The following is a 19,650-nucleotide window of genomic DNA, read 5'->3' on the forward strand; positions in this document are numbered from 1 at the left end:
ACTGACAACTTACTCTCAGACTTCTAACCTTCCGAACGATGGAGAGATAGATTTCTGTGGTTTAAGCTGCTCAGTCACTGATACTGTGTTACGCTGTCCAAGGAAACTGATACACACAAGGAAGGAGGAAGAGAAGAGCTTCTTGGTCATTACACAGCATCTGCTAAGGCCCTGGGGTGGAGGGCCGAGGGAGGGTACAAGGATTCAAAGAGCACCGCAACGAGGGCGCAGAGAGCAAGGAAGGCTACAGCACAAGCTGTCAGGGACAAGTGATGGGCCCGACTCTGTGATGGGGCCCAAGGGCATTAGTAAAGAAACTTCTCCTAAGAAGTGTGAGAGTGTCCGGTGTCGTGAGGAAAGAGGACAGGCAGGATCCGCTTGCACGTGAGAGGTCTGTCTCCCTGTGGCTGCTGCACGGAGAAGAGGCAAGAGAAGGGAAATGTGGGAGAGGGGTGAGGCCCAGGCTGGGGGCGAGGACCACGGGGAGGGGTGAGAAGTCAGGTTTGGTTTCGACCTGTGGAATGAGGGACGAGGCATGCCTAGTGCTTTCTCCAGGGCAACTCCCTGTATAAAAGGCCCCTTTGTGATTCATTTGCTTGTTTGAACCCATTAGAGAGGGAATAGGGTCTTTTTGGTTTTGTAATGTATAGTTAAGCTATAAATGAATATAAATGTTGATATTAGCATAATTGAGATAATCTTAGAAACATACACAAATGTCTTAGGTTTTTGTTGTTGTTGTCCTCACAAATCCTTTTTTTTTTTTTTTTTAAGATTTTATCTATTCATTTGACAGATCGCAAGCAGGCAGAGAGGCAGGCAGAGAGGGGCAGGGGTGGGGCGGGGGGAGCAGGCTCCTTGCTGAGCAGATTCCAGGACCCTGAGACCATGACCTGAGACCATGACCGGCGCTGAGGCTTAACCCACTGAATCACCCAGGGGTCCCAACAAATGCCTTGGGTTTTAAGCTTGACAATTACTGAGCTCAACAAAGTGAGCTCAAGAAAGTGTTGGTTTGGATGAATCTGGCTCCTGGGAAATCCCGCTCTGTGTCCATTGGTTCTTTCTTCTTATTTGGGGCTGCAAGAAGCCTGGAGGCTCCCTTCCCTAAATGACAACGACCAAGGTTTCCATTTTACAGACCAAAATCTCATCTATTAAACATAGTAAACATATTGACCAGCTCCACCTTGGTCAAAACACTGGCTGATTCAGGTAAGAAAGAAAGAAATGACCTTTCTTAGAGGCAGTACGGCAGGCCAGGGTCACCAAACTGTATTCCAGAGAACAGTGATATCTTACAAATACCACCGTTAATAACAGCAATTCACTACATGTCTACTCTGGGTGGGATATGCATGTGAGGTTTGCAAGCATACTTACTGTCGACAAGCAGTTTTCCTTGGAAAAAGTGTTATAGAACAGTTTCAGTTTCCTCTTGGCAAATTCTTAATGCAGTTTTTGGGAAGAAAATATATTTCATTTTGTTTAACTTGCTGTTGTCCTAAAGAACACAGTTTGGGGGAAAAATGATGTTGGATCCAAACACTTGGCAGCTTCACTGAAGGTCTTGCTTTATATCGAGTTGTATAGGCTTTAATAAAATGGATGGTTCATCAAAAAGCAAAGGGAAATTAAATTGTGGGCAGATAATTTTGGAGATGGCTCAAGCAAGTTTTCCTTGTCCAAAAGCAGAAACCAAGAGGTGAAGTGGCCCATTCTAGCTCCTGGCAGCAGGTTACATTGAGGCTGAGTTGAACACCCGTCTCCCAGGCTGTAGCCCGGGGCCCTCAACTATCCCCCCAGGGTGAAATTAGGGGCTTCCCTCTGAGCTGAGGCCTGGCTCCCGGTGAGGGTGCACATGAAACGCAGGCTGCCTGGTTAAATTTGAATGTTTTATAAAAACAAAGGATTTTTAGTCTAAATATGTCTTATCTATTATTTATCTGAAATGCAAATTTAATTTGGTCTGCTGTGCCTTTTTTTGCTCAGTTGGGCAACACCGCTGCCCAAGCTTTGGGCTGGCCAAGGCCTCCAGAGGCAAAAGACTTTCCATGTGAGCTGCGTAAGATGTCCCATTCCTACTGTCCTCTGTCCCCTGACCAAGGCACTGCCTTAGATGAGACCCAGACATCAGCCGCCGCCGGGGAGCTGGGATAAGGAGAAAATCTTCATGATTTATAGGTTTACAGCACCTGTACCCATGCATACTCCCGCGGGTACTTAGACTAGTAATTCTTTCTTTAAACAGCCACTTGCATTCCTCAGCAAGGCCAGAGCTGCCCCGCAGGGCCCTCCCCCGGGGACCACAGAGAGACCTGGGTCTCTACCCACCAGGCCCAGAGCCCCCGCCGAGCTCGTCCAGGCAGGGCCAGGGGGCTGACCTCGCCAGGGGTTATGGCTCTGAGTTACCTTCCAGGCTGTGTGTGGGAGGCCTGGTCTCCCTGTGGGAGGGCTCCTGAGAGAGGGGCCGGTGCTCTCTGTCTTCCCACCTCCACAAGGGGCCCAGCGTGGGGCAGCCGCGGAGCTGATGGTCTACCCACGCACCCCAAGCTCCTGATCCCTGCGGCCCCGCATCCTGGTGCCTGGCACAATGCCTGGTAGACAAGAAGTCTATGACTTGCCGCTCAGCTCTGCATGGACCAATGAGAAAAGCCTGTGGAGATGCCTCTGGGCCCTCTCACGCCTTCCCTCACACCCCGCCCCCGTCTGCACGATGTGAAGTTCCATCTTCAAGGCCCGGACAGACGGCTCACTCCGCTCTGTTCTGGGGTCTGATCCTCAAAGAAGATGCGGCAGGGAGGGAAGGCCAAGGGGAACCCTCCATGTGCCTTTTTTCACCTGTAGACAGCGCCGGTCTCGGGCTTTGTGGAGGTCACAGGGAGACGGAACAGGCCACCTACCACGGCGAGGCTGCCTGCGCTCCCGGCGCGGTCCAGTCCTGACTGAATCCTGGGCTCAGTTTCCCTGTCCAGGGCTGACATTTCAAAGCTTTATAACTCGTGGTAACAGCCCTCAGGAGTCAGAGTGCACGTGGCTCTTGGGGCCAGGAGCCTGAAAAATGGTGGCCTGAAGCCTTCCGCGTGGGGTCTGCAGAGAAGGCCAGCTGGCCTCGTCCCGAGGAATGCAGGATGTGAAGGCGGGAGCTGTGCCCTGAGGCAAACTCTCCCTCATCAATCAGGAAAGCGGTGTCAGGGGCTACGGGAAACTGGCCAGGTGGGTTAGGGCCGAGGCGGGGGACCCAGGTGCGGAGTCCTGGGAATGGCCCACGGAGCCCCTTGAGCTCATGTATCTTCCGAAGTCAGCACTCCTGTCACCATTGTCCCAGAGGTTCCTGGACCAGGTGGGGGTCCAGGAGAGGGACTGAAAGGGCAGAAGGCAGAACCCTGAAGGCAAAGTGAATGGAGCTTCCTCAAGATGGATCTGATTAATCTTTCTCAAGACACCAGCTGTCCACCTGTTTTGTCAGGTAAACAGGAAAGGAGAAACTGTCCTGAGAACCACTGTCCCTTGGACAAGTACCACGTGGCTTGGAACCGACCCCACGGAGGAGTGTCTGGGGTATGCGTGCGGCTGTGTAACTCCCGACACGGGTAGCCCACGCGCACATGCGCACACGCACACATACAGGTCTCCACACGGTGGACTGCACTCGGGGTGAGTTTGTCCTTCAGGGACATGTGGCAATAACTAGACACGTCTTTGGTCACCATGACTTAGGTGGCAAGGGAACGCTTCTGGCATCGAGTGAGTATCCGCTCAGGGATGCACGCAAACACCCTGTGACACAGGACAGTCGCGCCTGCTAAGAATCCTCAGACCCAAAACGTCAGCTGTGCTCAGGCTTAGAAATTCTGCTCTACAGGGCGCCTGGGTGGCTCAATGGGTTAAAGCCTCTGCCTTTGGCTCAGGTCATGATCTCAGGGTCCTGGGATCGAGCCCCACATTGGGATCTCTGCTCAGCGGGGAGCCTGCTTCCCCCTCTCTCTGCCTGCTGCTTTGCCTACTTGTGATCTCTGTCTGTCAAATAAATAAACAAAATCTTAAAAAAAAAAGAAATCCTGCTCTAAAACAATGAACACACCCACAGACTTCTGCTGCAAACGACCTCAGGATTTCCCGTCGGCTTTGCTGGCTGGACGGCTCCAAGGCTCTGTCCACCGTCCGCCTGCCGTTGGGGTCAGGCGATGCAGATGCTCACGAAAGCTGCTGCTTTTGATGAAGTCGCCCTCCAGGTCTCAGCTCCTCCGCCAGTAAAGATTCTGCAGACACACACACACACACACACACACGCACACGCATGCATGCACGCACGTCCCACTGGCTGTGCAGAGAGTGACAGCAGAGGCACCTTCAGAATGCTCAAAGCTGCCACTACCCTAGGAGACCAGAAACAGGCAGGAGGGACACGTGTGTAAAGACGTCGTGGCGTCAGCCCTCACGCAGACTGGAGACAGGATCCTGGAGCCCTTTTTCACTCCGGTGTTCAACACCTCGTCTCCGTTTTAAAGCACCGAACTTTAAGAGACAGATAATAAAGTAAATCCATTTGAAGTGTCACCTGACAGATGACAAAAATGTGTCTTTTCAGTAATTAGGCTAATTTTTCACCGCCATTGCACTCCACGCTCCTGGGGACTCTCGCAGGGCTCCCCTAGCTGTTAGTGCCAGAGAAGGACACCAAGCAGTTCTGTGCAAAGGGAAATATTCTGCCTCCTTAGCTGGCGGACCTCCCCTCCGCACATCGTCTGGGAGCCTAGGGAAAGGCCGAGATGCAGCGGCGACGATTTCCTTCCCGGAAGTGCGACACAGTTTACAAATCATGAACGTGCATTTAATTGGGAGAAACCTGGAAGAGACGGTCCATTCCTCCTCATTTCTGCAGGCTGGCGGGGTGGGTTACGGCAGGCGACAGAGGCACGGTGGACCTGAGGCAGGCTGGTGGTGATGGGTTTCTGATGAAGGAGATGCACCACGAAGGAGCCGGAAACGGTCTCATTTGTCTACTTTTCCGTTGCTAACAAGCTTGTCAACTCCTCAAGACAGCAGTGGAGAAAGGCTGAGGAAGTTGTCTTGCTGGAATTATGCAGCCCGTAGGTCCTCGGACGCCTGCCTGTGGTCTCCCTTTTAAGGAAAGAAATGTCTCCTTTGCTGGACCTTTTTTCCTGGAGCACAGGCCCCACACGGGGGGCGTCTGAGGAGGGCGTTTTCGTGCCCTCTGTGCTGGCGAGCGACACAGCAGCCATCGGGGCGGGAAGAGCAGGACAGACGCAGACGGTGGACAGGACGGCTTCGTTCGATGGGAAAAGTGCACTCCAGTCCCCGGAGCTGAGCGTCCCGTGAGGCAGTTGTCTGGGTGTGTGTTGAGGAAAACAGAGGACTCAAGGGACCCCCGGGGTTGTCAAAAGTTGACACCGTGTAAAACCCGTCCGCCCTGTTACACAGCGGGCAGTGTGGGTCAGCTCGCTGCCTTCCGCCGACGCGGGTGCCAACCCCCCCCCCAGCTCACCTCACAGCACCGCAGTCTGGGCAGCAGCAGCTACTCTGGGTAGCTTCTGCTCTTGTTTTATAACATTTTTAAAACCCATTCCACAGGTTCTCAGCCCCAAAGTGTTCGTATCAATTTCACAGCGCTAACAACCGGGCCTTGGTCTGGGGAAAAAAAAAAGAAAAAGCTGTCACTGGGTTCTGCTCAATGGTCTTATTAACATCCCGTCTCGGCAAAACGATCTTTACTCAGGAGAGCATGGAGTTGTAAATGTTGGCTTTGTAGACCTTTCTCTTAGGATAGCTTAACTATGATATTCTTAAATAGAGATTAAAATGTTCTAGAAACGCCCCTCGCCTCTGTTTGTAGTCGGAACGGTGGTGTATTTCCTGAAGATTAAAACAAGGAGTGGCATGAAATTAGTCGAACTAGAGGGACTATTTTCATTTCACTGTGCCCGCAGGAGAGTGCACGCCGGGAAATTATGTGAGCAGTCACCATCAAAAGTTTTGTTTTGTTTTGTTTGGGGAGGAGGGGGCTTCTAAAAACCACTTACGGGAGGGGAGGGGCAGGACAAGCTGAAGACCCAGGCTGAGTGGTTCTCCCCACTGTGAAACACAAATGAAGACTGACGAGGGAGGGTGGGCAGGTTCTCCTGTCGGGCTGACGTGAGCTGCCACGATGTGGCCTTTCACCGAGCGGCCAGGTAAATCAAGCAGCACAGGTCGATAAGGACATTGGAGGGACTCCCTGGCTCTTCGTCCCGAAGCCATTTGTCTGCTAACTGCTGACGTCTGTCAGGGTTTGGGGAGGTGTTCACAGAGCTGAAGCTGGGTTTGCTTTCTAAGACTTATTATAGAAATAAAACTTCATTCCCTGGAGGGCTCAGCTGGAGCCTAGTTCCATAAGCCTTCGACGAGTCGAGAATGGCACCTGTGGGCGAATGGGTCACGGATGGTTTTCCTAGGCGGACACCTCACCTGTTGCCAAGTCAGCATCTCAACAGTCAGGAAGCCGGCGCCCAGGTCTACAGCACGAGGCTTCCTCACCTCCGCAGAGTGAACAGGGGAAAGCAGGCGAGTTGCTCCAGAACACAAAGGCAGGAAAGAATGCTGGAACCCTGGTAACCTCCTTCGGTCAGTACGGCCCCAGCAGCAGAGGGGAAAGCGGTCCCCCAGGAGCACCTGAGAACCGTTGAAAAGGATGTGTGTTCAGATCATACACCCAGGATTGGGACTCATGCCTTTGAGAGCAGATCAGCCCCCAACAAGGACTCTCCACAGGGAGGGTGGTCTGACTCTGGGCCAGCAGCTGGAATGCTCCCGAGCCCAGACCCCAGAAGCCCATCTGGGGAGGAGTGATGCTCTCTCAAGGGCAGCTCCTGGACATTTGGGGAATACGCTCGGCTCAGGGCATTGATCACAAGTGAAAATTTTTCTTGGAAGGTGTCATGCGAGTTGCGTTCCCTGTGAACAGCCACAGACCGCACACCTGGCTACACCTGGCTCTAAAGTTCTACCGACCCCGCGGCCAGCTTCAGGCCACTCCCCTCTGAAGACAGGCGAGAAAAAGGAATGAGCTTATTTCATTGTGTTTTGCCAAAGGCCCAGTTTGGACAAAGACCCTGGGGTGATGAAGCCAGTTTAGATCAACAGCTTTCGAGGCAAATGGGAGGTCACTGGGGAGGGACCAAGGGCTGCAGGAGCCTGGGCGGTGGCTGCACGTGGACTGTGGGCACCCGAGTGAGCCGTGAGCAGGGGTGGAGATGGACACGCAAGACGTACATCCAAAGCTGGCTCGGGTCCCCTTCGGATTCACCCCATTGCCATCCTGCCCGTGCCTGTCATTGTGGCTCCTACAGAGAGATCCCTGTAGAAAGCCTGGGGGCTTCTCCACTCCGCTGCTCCGTAGGGAGCCACGGGAGCTTGCAGGTGCCACTCAACCTCTGCGGGCCTCAGTGTACCCATGTGGTATGGAGATCGCTAGAGCACATGCGTCACATTCATTGTAGGTGACGCCACACGTAAAACACTGAGGGTGGGGCTGGGACCTAGGAAGTGCTGTCTGATTGTCAATCATCATTATTTTAATTTGTTGGTGTCAACCAGATGAGAAAACGGCATTGCTGGAACTGGCCCTTAATTATATCCACGGAAAACATATGGGAGCCACAGAATTGACATGCCCAAGGTTCCAGGCCTGGCAGTCCGCAAATCCAACACCAGACTCAAGGACCAGTCACAGTCCTGGACTTTCCCAGCATGGCTCCTTCTTCCCGCCGCAAACCCTGTTCTACTTGTTCTGTCCATAGGAAGGCTCCCTGGGGAGCCGGCAGCATCTCTGGGCAAATAGCACAGTGATTTTAGAACTATGCCTTCCTTCTCCATGGGTCAAGTCTCAGTCCGTCAACTACTCTTTTCCAGGTAGGGGACCCATCGTTCCCTGGCATTCTGTAGACACCTGTTTCCATCTGCTGATTTCACTGCAGCTAACATCAGTGCTTTGGGGGTTGGGGCCTGATTGTAAATATCATCTCATCATCAAGGTGGTTCGTCCCATGAGAATGAAAAAAGAGTCTGCATTTGGGTGCAAAATCACCCTTGAGGGTCATGAAATACCCTCTCGCAGGAGCCAGGGTGGTAGCTCCATTGCACGGACCAGATATCCAGGGCTCAGCTGGGAGATGTCCTCAGGAAGGCAGGGTTGGTGGTGCTGATGGGCTGGCTGGTCTGTCAGCAGGTGGATGGGGGGTATGACCTGCCCTCTTTGGGTCTCTGCGGTAGAGTCAGGGGTGAGAATCCTCCGTCTGAAACTCTGGAGAGGTGATGGGCATCTCCTTTGAACGCGTGAAATGTCTTCCCAGGTCCAGGATGCCAATGATGGCTGGAAGTCTATAAGCAGATGGGCCATCGTCCCTGGGTGACCTTCAGAAATCCAGTGCCCCGGAAGAGCAAGTGTGCTAAATCTCCCATACTGTGCAACCTCGGGGTAAAGCCAGTCATAAGCAGAGTTTCCACCTCCAAGCCCAGATGGCATGGGTGATCACACCCACGGATCCACAGACACACATACAAAATGGCAGGGGGTGCCCTGTGTCCAGCAACTACTGTCCCCAACAAGGGCTTCTCAAAGTCCCCAGGGGCCCTGGCAAGGAGCTATCCAACCAGGCGCTAGCAGGGTTTGTAACCAGTCACGGGGGACCTGGCTCATCCATGGGAAGCCTTGGCTGAGTGCACTTGGCCTGGTGTCCGGTAGTCTCACTTGTGGAAAGACATCCCAAAGCAGGACAGACTTCCCTGTGTGCGGTGGTCCCCAGTCAGCTCAGTGGGGTGACCCCCTTCAGGGGATGGACGTGAATGGGGTGTGGCCATGTCGTGGGGAGCCCAGCAGAGACGTCCCTGAGGCACAGCAAAGTCTCCCCGTGTCTTCTCTGTTCCCTGATGAAGAAAGAGAGGGTGTCCCACCTGGTGGAGGTGAGAGAGGGCTACCTGGGCAGGCCACCCGGAGCCTGGAGACCTACGAGAGAGAGCCCCCACCCGAGCACATGCTACAAGGCACTCTGCCAACGTAAGAGGCTGTTGGCTTTCTCCTTCTGCACCTTCTCCAGCGGTTCACCTCCAGTCCCGTTGGTGTATAGACCAGGAGACGGGATCTCAGGCACACACAGTCTTACGATTGCTCGGGACTAAAGCAGGTCTTTGTCCTCCTCTGGGAAAGAGGACAGCCTGTGCTTGTGTTCGTTTGTCCACGACCAAGGCTCAGCACTAACCCTGGCTGGGGCTCTGAGGCACAGGTCAGAGCCTGGAATCAAGTCCCCGCTGGGGGTTGGTTTCTAGGCACCCAAGCCTCCTCCAGGAAAGGACAAAGCCCTGTGTGCCTTTCACCTCTCTTGGGGCCTTCTGATCCCTGTTATCTTTTGCTTAAATGAAGGTGCAGCAGAGGAAGAGATTAGTGGGTACTCAGTCCCTGTGGGTTTCTGTTGACAGGTAAACAAGGAGAGATCTCTATCACGGCCTGTCATTCAACCACTGGGCACTCGTTAGCCAGGTATTGAAACTGATCCAGGGAGATTTTCAGGCTTTATCTTTCCCGGGCAGTCAGGTGGGTGGGGGGGGGCAGCACCGGGAAGTTCCCGGGGTGGGGGCTGCAGGGTGCCTCCCACTCTCTCTGCCCCACTCAGGGCTGCAGTGCCCTGGGGCTGCTTCCTCGTAGCTTCACCCCAGAACCAGGCATAGGGAAGGAAGTCTGGTGATTTCTGGGCTCAGCCCTCAGCTTGACCCCCTTTCATGCTCCGTGCTTTTCCGGCCTATCTGGTCCCTCCCTTCTCTTCCTCTGGTGCCTGTCCCCAGATGCATGACTCCCCAAGCCTCAGCCAGACCCTCCTCCGGGCTCCTGGCTGCCGTAATCAGTTGGCTCCTGGATAGAGTCCCTCCGTGTCCCAAATGCCCCTAAATGCTGCTGTCCTAAAGTGAGCTCTTCCCCACTGGCCTATACCTGCTTCTGCTTAGGAAACCCCTTCTAAGTGAAGGGCCCCCCGCACCCCCTTTCCCTCGCCCTCAGAAACCACGATGTCCTGCCTCTGCCCTCCAACCCACTCCAGAGCCTGTCAGTTCCATCTTCCTATCTTGCTGACTTACAGTCTCCCCTCCCCCTCTACATCAGTCTGTGGCTCAGCCGTCCCCCGCTGTCCAGAGACCACGGCTGCCACGGCCTCATGGTCTCCTGGCGGCTTGCTGTGTTCACTCTGCCCCACCATCCCCACTGATTGATGGCCCCAGTGTCTGCGCAGACACCCAGATGGCCCATCGGAATGAGCCACTCTCACAGCCACCCCTCCCAGGCCGGATCCGCCCCCTCCTCACTGCCTCTGTCCTCTGAGTCCAGCCACCACCAGTCCCCACCACATGCACCCCCAGAATCCCCCCTTTCCTCAGGGCTCTGCCTCCGCGGCTCCTTCTACCTGAGTGTCCTTCCCTCCCTTAACTGCCTGACTGGCTCGACCAGCCTTCACATCACCTCCTCCAGGAAGCCTTCTCTGATATGCCCCTCCATCCCATGCCACCCTCCTTGTCCCCCAGTGTGCTGCACGTTTGCCTTCTGTGCCCTGAGGTGTAGCAGACACCTTCCAACACTAAGTTAATCTAAGTGGGGGCTTACACACTAAGCCACAGTTCTGCTGGTCCTTGGTTTGGGGGTAAGGGAGCCCATCACCAAGATTAATATCACTGCAGCTTAAAGGATAACCATGTTCTTAAATTAAACATTTTAAACAAATCATGCATTTAAGAGCGTAGCTGTGACCGTGGTATAGGGTTTGTATATATGTGTGTGCTATCTTATTTTCTCATATGTTTACATACGAAGAATGGTTTATTATAGCACATCTTTTTTTTTTAAAGATTTTATTTACTTATATGACAGAGAGAGAGATCACAAGTAGGCAGAAAGAGAGGGGGAAGCAGGCTCCCTGCTGAAGAGAGAACCCGATGTGGGGCTCGATCCCAGGACCCTGAGATCATGACCTGAGCCGGAGGCAGAGGCTTAACCCACTGAGCCACCCAGGTGCCCTAGCACATCTTTATTATATATATTACCCAAATGCTTATATATAATGTAAACTATATATACATATAAATATAAATGCAAATCAAGCCATGTATGTAATAAAGATGGGCTGCCAGGAGCTCTGGCTTTGAAAAACACAATTCTGTAGTTTTGTTCCTTTATCCTAAAATCTGAGTTCCTTTGTAGATCACCTCCTCACAGTGGAACTTGGGGGGGTGGTCTGTGCCCCCATATCTTCTTGAAATCCCACATACTCTTCTCAGACCCCAGTGTCAGGGGCATGGACAATTTTCATGCAGCAGTTATTGAATGATATTTTGCTCAGCAAGTGATGCTTCTCCTGTTTCCCTCCCTAATGATTTTTACTCAGGTCCCGCCTGTATGGGAAACTGGGAGGCATGTCCCTGCGGCAGGGTGGCCCAGGGCTGTGTGCCCCCTGGGAGCCACCAGAGGGCCGGAGCAACAGCGGCCACGCGGGCCGATCCACAGGCTCCCCTGGAGGGGAGAAGACACAGCTCTGCGGGGAGTCCCTGGCTGTGTCAGAAAGGAGGCCCAGCCCCTCTCCCCGCTGCTCCCCCACGGCGCACAGACACGGCGGCCGCAGGAACCCCCAAACATGTGCTGATTCAACAGCAGCTGACGGACGGGGCCTCCTGCCTGCCCCGTGCTCTACTGGGCACCAGGGACACAGAGATGAAAGAGACCCCAATCTTGTGCTCACGGAGGGCGGGGGGCCAACACTGATGACATCGCTGTGTGACATGGGTGCCCCGAGGTGAGCCAGGTGTCCTGGGAATCCATGGAGAGCTGTCCCCCTGAGATGAGACTCACCCCTGCCGGGGCATCTGTCACCCCCCAGCAGACAGCAGGGACCCCAGTCATCTCGGGAGCAACTCACTAGACCCCCCGTCCCAGCCGGCAGGGCAGGGCTGAGACGCCGGACGGTTCACTGGAGCATTAGGGGCTGCAGGGCCAACCTGAACCGGACCCCAAACCCGCTCCCCCCACCCCCCATCACAGAGCATCAGCTGTGAAGCCGGGCCGCAGAGGGGGCCTTCAGCCAGGTCTGCCCTCACGGAACTTTAGGACGGAAGGTAGAGACAGGGAGTCGGACAAATCCAAAAATGAAGAGCCAGGGACTCGGAATAGAGCGTTGGGGACACAGGGCAAGTGGGGCAGGTTCTCTGAGCGAGGAGGAGAACAGGTCTGGGGGAGGAGGCGCGTGCCCAGAGACCCGACCTGGGGGAGGCCGTGGCCCATGGGAGCAGGAGCCACAGCCTCTGTGGGGGACGGTCCTTAGTTCTCTCCCAGGGCCAGCTCGGAGACCGCGGACAGTCACAGCATGTGGATTCCAGTAGGTCACTGTCCTCCGGATACCGGGAGACACGGGTGAAGCCCACGCCACGTCCACGCCCAGCGTCCAGGAAGGGTCTGCGATGTGACGGCAGGGCTCGCTCTTTAGTGGACATGGTTTATAGAATTAACGCACCGTGTTACTTCAAGTAAATCAGAGGCCGACACGGAACACCCGACAGGAAGGGCAACCACAAAGATCTACCTTCGTCCTAGAGTTCTCTGTGAGAGAAAGATAATCTTACTTAGCGACTGATACGGACACTGTCCAAGAGCAGCAAATTTATGGGAAATCCCTATTGAGAAAGAATGTAAGTGGACTGTGAGAAATCATTTTTCAAGAAGAAGAAAAAGAAAGAAATGCTTCTCCCCCAGGCGGTGGGATGTTTCCGGACTGGCCCCGCCAAAGGCCATCGGTCAGAGCCCATTAGGTGAACCGGAGCCCCAGCAACCCAGTAATCCCATCAAAGGGGAAGAGGGTCGAAGGGGCTGTGCGACGGCCCTCCCAGGGTAGGACGGAAGTTTGCTCAAAACGCAAACAGGTCTCCACTGTCGGAAGGGTTCAGCCCGCCTCCCGCTAGCCCGAAGGTCCCATTCGGCAGCCACCGCAGCCCTCACCTCCTCCGAGGCAGGCAGGGCCCTCGGCAGTGTTTCCCCCAGCTTCATGAGACTCTTCGTGATTACTTGCTTTTAGAAACAGGGCATTAGTTATCAAACAAGGAGCTGTGGGGCCTTCCCGGGTCAGCCCGCAGGCGGGGCCGGGACACAGATCCCAGCCGGCGACAGTCACTACCGCGTGAAAACTCGCTCTGAAAATAAATCAGAAAAGTCGGCCAGTGGTTGTACTTCTTCTTTTAAGTCTAATAAAATAATTAACGTTTACATCTCAATTTCCACTGCCAGAGAGCTTGTTTCTCGAAGCAACGCTCGGGGTGGCTGGGAGCTCTGCAGGGGGGTGGGGAGGGTGAGAACCACGAGGGGAGGCAGAGGCAGCCCCCCGCAGGGGTGTCAGTGCGCAGGGGCTCTGGGGCTTTGTTGCTGGGGAACGTGCTGCTCAGGAGGCCAGGGTCCAGGCACGACCGCCGCTCTTCAAGGCAGTAAGAAAGGGTTTTTTTTTGTTTTTGTTTTTTAAAAGATGTTATTTATTTGTTTGACAGACAGAGATCACAAGTAGGCAGAGAGGCAGGTAGAGAGAGAGAGGGAGCAGGCTCCCTGCTGAGCAGAGAGCCCGATGCGGGGCTCGATCCCAGGACCCTGAGATCATGACCTGAGCCGAAGGCAGAGGCTTACCCCACTGAGCCACCCAGGCGTCATAACTGTCCTTCTCCGAGACGGACACAGCGAGCGCTCAAAGCTGAGTGCGAGCACTGCCACTCCGTCAGTGCGGTCTGTGAGCCCTGCCTGCTGATTCGGGGCCCCGCCTGTCCCTCTCTGTCCACAGGGCTTCATGGGACGTGGCCAGGCAGGGGGACACGGCTGGCCTGGGCTGGGCTGGCTGGTGGGGCTGAGGGCGGTCGGTCCCCAAAGTCCAGAGCACTGGGTGGCTGCGGGTGGGCAGGCCCGCCGTGAGGAAGCGGCCCCCAGAGAGCCCCCAGGGGCGCCCCAGCGGCTGCATCTAGTCCCGAGCTCAGGGAGATGGAGGAGGGGCAGGCAGGCCAGGAAATGCTGCTGGACAGTGTGAAGTGTTGGGGACTCCCGGGTGGCTGGAGTCGACAACCAGAAAAAGAAGGGATGGAGGCTGCGGGAGGCAGGGGGAGGAGGCTGTGGGGGGAGGAGGCAGTGGGCAGGGCGCGGGGAAGGCAGGAGGGCAGCAGGTGCCCCACGAGGGGGTGGGTGGGAGAGGGGAGGGCCCGAGACACTTGCCCTGGAAACGGAGGCCGCAGGACATGGAAAGCTGGCTTGGGGACACGGAGCTGATGGCTTCAGCTGAGAGGAAGCAGGTCCGACAGGCTGGGGTCGGCCGGGGAGTGTGAAGGGCGGCTCCCTTCCCCGGACTTCTCCGACTGGACCTTCCGAAGAAGAGCTTTCATGACTCCCACTTCGAGCGGGAGGTTTCCCAGAGGAAGGAGAGGGGACCAGCGTCTGCTTTGGCGGGGATGTCCGAGAAGCGCAGGAAGGAGGGACGGGTCTGTGGCCAGCAGGAGAGGCCACAGAGGAAGCCACAGGGACGGGCCGGCTGGAGCCGGCTGCGTGGGTCCCTAAATAGGAAAGTGCAGGAGACACGCCAGGCCGAGGGGGAAGAGCTGCCAGAGGTTGCGGGGCCGAGAGCCAAGAGGAGCTGTGCCCCTGCCTAACGTGGGACCCACCCAAGGGGAGGTCGACCAGGTGGGAAGGGGTGGGGGCCTGGAAACGAGAGCCCAGTGCCGTGACGCTCACTCTTCACCCGACATGAGATCCACTTGCTTGAAGTGGGTCTGAATACCGCCTCTTGCTAAATACCGAGGCTCCGGGTGCCTTCAGGCGGCTGTGAGGAGTATGTCCCTGCTTAGTCATCACCCAGTTCCAGGGGAAACAAATAATGTCACTGACGCATCCTTGATTGAACCCACTTAGTCTGTGCAAGTGGGATCCGGTGCCGGGACCCCCAGCCTGTCCTGGGGTAGGATGGGCAGGAGGCCCGCGCCCAAGAAATGTAAAGAAAATGCTGGGGGTGAGCAGCAGAGGGCACTCTGGAGGGCTGCATGAAGGAGGTGGCCTGATCTCAGGGCCTAGAGCAGCACAAAGTGGGAGAAGTACGTAGCTTAGGTTGTCACGGGTCCGTGGGTAAGGTTGCGTGGACGGGCGTTTCCCACACTCGGAATCTACAAGGATGTAACGGGCATGGAGCTGAAAAGGATTTCAGCCAGAATCAGTGTGGTGACACTCGCTGACGATGATGGGGACCCTCACTGCCTGAGTGACCTTCCGCATCATGGAGGAGCAAGGTTAATGTCGCTGCTCAGGGCTTGCGTTTCCTCCCGGCTACGTCCGCCCCAGGATCCCGTCCTGTAGCAGGGGACTGTGTTCTCAGGCTGGGGGGGATGGAGAGGAGGACCCCACCACGGGGCCCCCCAGCCTCCAGTCCAGAAGCCAGTGGTCCAGCAGCGAGATTCACCTACTCAGATGGAGAGGAAGAGCCAAGATCTGGGGCTTCTGCATTTCTTAAATAACTCTCCTTAAATAACTCCCAGTAACCCACAGTCTGCCCAGACACGGGGTCCAAGGGAGACCCAGGGATCAGCAGAAGCAAACTCGCCCACGGGTGTGACAGGTACAGTCCCAGTGCACTTAGAATCCCTGAGCCCCCCACCCTGGGCACACGCCCCTTCACCCCAAGTCTGCTCAGTCCTGTGGGGGAGAGGCAGGACTCGGCATGGGGAAACCAATCTCCTTACTGGCAAAGATGGCTTGAAAATGAACAAAATCCCACTTAAAAAGAAAAAAGAAAAAAGGACTAAGCCAGCATTTACCAAGGCCTGCTTCGTGGCCTAAATAATTGTTACACACACAGGCTCCCACAAAGAACCCGAATGTCAAAGAAGTTGGAGAAAGGGTCAGTTTAGCTGAATGCGCAGATTTCTTTGATGCCTGGAACCAGGAGTGCGCAGACGTGCGCCAGCGCGGCCGGAGCGAACCGGGCGGCGAGGGAGCGGCTGCAGGACAGGGGCGTCTCCCTGGGGCGGGGGCGCGGGTGCAGGGCATCCAAGCGCGGGCGCGGGCCTGCGCCTCCCCTGTATTTATCACAGCCTGGAACATCTCTGCACGGTTCGGACCCCGGCTCCGAGGCCCCTGACTCCCGCCGAGCGCTCAGGCCCCGGCCCCGGGGTTCTCGCCGCCCGCCCTGGGCGCCGCGTGGTCGGCGGGGCGCGGCGGGGGCTCCAGCCGCAGGCGCGGGCTCGTGCTGCCCTCTCGTGGTGGCGCCTGGAAACGGCCGCGCGGACGCCGACGGGGCGCCTGTGCCCGCGGTCTGAGGCGTCCTGCCCCGGAGAAACCCTCTTCACTGCCTCCGGTGACGTCCACCGAGACTGCCACCTGCTTGGGCCCCAGATCTCAAGGATGAATATGAAGACTTCGCTCTCCATGAAGTGGAACCGCAAGACCTAAAAAAGTCATTTTTTGAGTTTCTATTAGTATTTCTGTTACCCGTGGGGCCAGTTCACATGGGGGGGGCATGTTCGTCGCAGGGGCGCGAGCTAGTGAGTCAACGATTCCATATGTGCTCGTGCTCGCGGCGACAAGGGCACTCCACCCCCATGCCCGGGCTCCCCCTTCCCCGCCCCCCCGCAGTGTGTCCTGTAGAGCGGAGCCTGGCCCTGTCGCCGCTCTTTCCCCCTTGCTCGGTTTTGTTCCTTCAGCTCCACGCGTGAGAGAAATCGCGCGGAGTTTGTCGGGCTTCGCTTAGCCTGTGCCCTCCAGTTCCATCCCTATTGTAGCACACGGCAAGACTGCGTGTTTCTTTTTATTTTTTTGGCAAGATTTCGTCTTTAATTTTTTTATTACTGGCGTAAGGCTGGTCCGCAATGTTCCCTGAGCTGCAGGTGCACAACGTACCGGTTCGCAGCCGTGTTTAAGGAAGAGGCTGCAAGGACTGTTTCCCGGACTCACCAGGCTGCAGTTTCCAGGCCGCCCGCCAGGAGGCGGTGTTGCTCCCGTAGAGATGCGCTCCGCGGGGCAGGGACCCGGGAAATGATTAACCGGCTTTGGGCCGCAGGCCCTCGGACAAGCTATTCCGCCTGCGGGGTGCCCCACAGCCGCTAGAGACCCTGCGTAAAGCACGGGCATGCCTGGGTTCCAGGGAGGCTTTGCTTACAAAAGCAGGTAGTCCGGCTGGATTTGGGCACAGAACGTCGCCGTTTGCTGAGCCCTGGCCTAGGGCAGCCCCTTCAGGTCACAGGAAAGCAAGCTGGGGTTGGGGAGGGCAGGGGGTGGCAGAGAGCGGCCCAGGCTAGGACGGGAGACCCTGACCCAGTGAGAGCAAAGCCAGGTGCCCTGACCCACCCACCCTGCGTGGCTCCTTGCTGGGTCCCCTTGCTGTGTGTGGGGTGGGGGAGTGTAGGGGGGTGGGGGGAGGGGGAGGGGTGGTGGGCTGCAGGGAGAAGACCTGTGGTCAGCTCTGACACCTGCGGTTCCCTCCAGCCGCCCAAACACTCACTCATTCATCCTGCATGGATTCGTTCGAGTCACGGCTGAACGCCCGCCCGACGCACCCCACAGCCGTCCCACCAGCCGCCGCGGCCACGGGGAGCCTCCCCAGGGCAGAGCCAGTTATCTCAGAAACGCAGCACGAAAAGCCATCTCGGCTTTCCTAGTGAGCCCCGCTGCGCGGCTCTGGGTCTCCTACTTGTCTCTCTGGCTCGCCAGGGGATCTGCTTCCTCCTCTATGTCCACAGGATGGGTCCTGTGAGGGGCACTGGGCTCCAGGGCCAGAGGACAGAGCCCCATGGGGCCAGGTACCTTCAGTCATACCCCAGGGTCCCTTGGATCTCTGGCAGCTGCTTGTCCCTGGGCCTGGACACGAGAGTTGCGCCTGGAGCTCTCAGGGAGCTCTCGGCACCTGCTGCACCGGCCCAGCCAAGGAGAGCAAGGCCCCGGGTTCAGGGCAGGGAAGCTTCCTGCCAGATGGAGGCTCGTCAAGGGCAGGGCCTTCATCATCAAGGGGCCGGAGGCCCGAGGCTCCCCCAGCTGCCTGACTCCTCACCCTGCCCTCGTCTCAGAGGTCTGGGCAAGCGCCGGCACCAGATTTCTGGAGAGAGAAGGCGGCAGGGGACCAGGAAACATCGGGATGGTTCTGCAGGGATTGGAGCTGGCTGAGGCCGGGGGCTCCTTGGGGCCAGGGCACAGGCACCTTCCATGAGCTTCTTGGGTCCTAGACATAGCTGACCAGTGTCACAGCCCTGGGGGACTCTCTTGGACCTTCGACTCAGACCCTATGATTAGTTAGGAGGTTGACGGGACTCGATTCTGTGTCCTGTCCGTGACAGAGCATCTCGGAGAGAGACCGCAGAGGACAGTGGAGGAAGAAACCCAGGAGCCCATCTTGGGGGCTCTCCAAGGGGCCCTGGGGTGAATCCAGGCCAGGTTCGTGCAGACAGGGAGTGGTCCCAGGCTCAGGAGCAGAGGGAAGCCTAGAACAGCAAGGGCGGGCAAGACTCAGGTCCAGGACCCCCTGCTCCACAAAGAGAGGGATACCCTCAACTTTCTGTGGCCCCAGATGTCCCTCGGCTGTCGTCTTGTCACTCCAGGTCCTGCCTTGGTTCCACGTTCTCTCTTGTCCCAGCATCTGTGCCTTCATGGAGTTGTGGTCCAGATTTCTCTCTTCTAAGGACTCGAGTCGTATTGGACTAAGGGCCCACCCTCCTCCAGTCCGACCTCCTATTAACTGTTCACATCTGTAATGATCCTATTTCCAAAGAAGGCCACACTCACAGGTGCCGGGGCTAGGGCTTCATATCGTACTGGGGGACACAGTTCAACCCGTAACAACGAGGTTCTCACCTAGATTGCCCCGAGCAAAGCTGGGTTCTCTGGCCAGTAGCTCATCCACCAAACCTCATGGCCTGAGATGCACCCATGAATTTGTGCGTCTCTATTCCCGGGGGTAAAGGGTGTCTAAAAAGCCCTGCCACGGTTCACTATTACGGGCCGGCTTTCAATAGGAAACAACTCGACATCAGTTAATCTGTAACATCACACGGGAGGCAAGAGCCAGACCTCTAAGTGTCTCCTATGACACTTAGCAGATATGGGGGACCCAGATACGCTGGTGGGCTCCACTGCTCGTCCCAGGGGCTCAGGGCTGGTTTCTTAAAGCAAGTGGTGGAAGTGGGGCGTCTGGGGTGTCGGCCTTCCAGAAAGTTTCCGTGTCGACTTCTCCCTTTTTGGGTAACTATTTCATGGCTCCAAGAAGGTCCGTTTCCACCATGACGGGGTGTCTGGGATGCAAGGCATCTCTGCTCCACGCTGTTTTTCATCCTTTGCCGACAAAAGCAGTGACATTTTCAAGACTCATAGGGAGATTTGTGACATTTGCAGGTCTGGGACGTGAGAATTAGTGGAGTTCTGCTTAAGAAGTCTAGACCGTCTGCTCGAGCTGTTCGGAATAGCGATTTTTCACCTTTTAGACAAGGACTTATAAAATCACCTGGGACTATAAAAATGTTTCCTGGAAAATACCAGAGATGCTTTGGGATTTTTGCACACAACGCATTCACAGCTAATGTTATTTGCAGCATTTTTTTCAGGGGCACAGATTGATGGGGATCATT

This window comes from Mustela erminea, chromosome 14 (assembly GCF_009829155.1).
Source record: "Mustela erminea isolate mMusErm1 chromosome 14, mMusErm1.Pri, whole genome shotgun sequence".
In the NCBI taxonomy this organism is placed as follows: domain Eukaryota; kingdom Metazoa; phylum Chordata; class Mammalia; order Carnivora; family Mustelidae; genus Mustela; species Mustela erminea.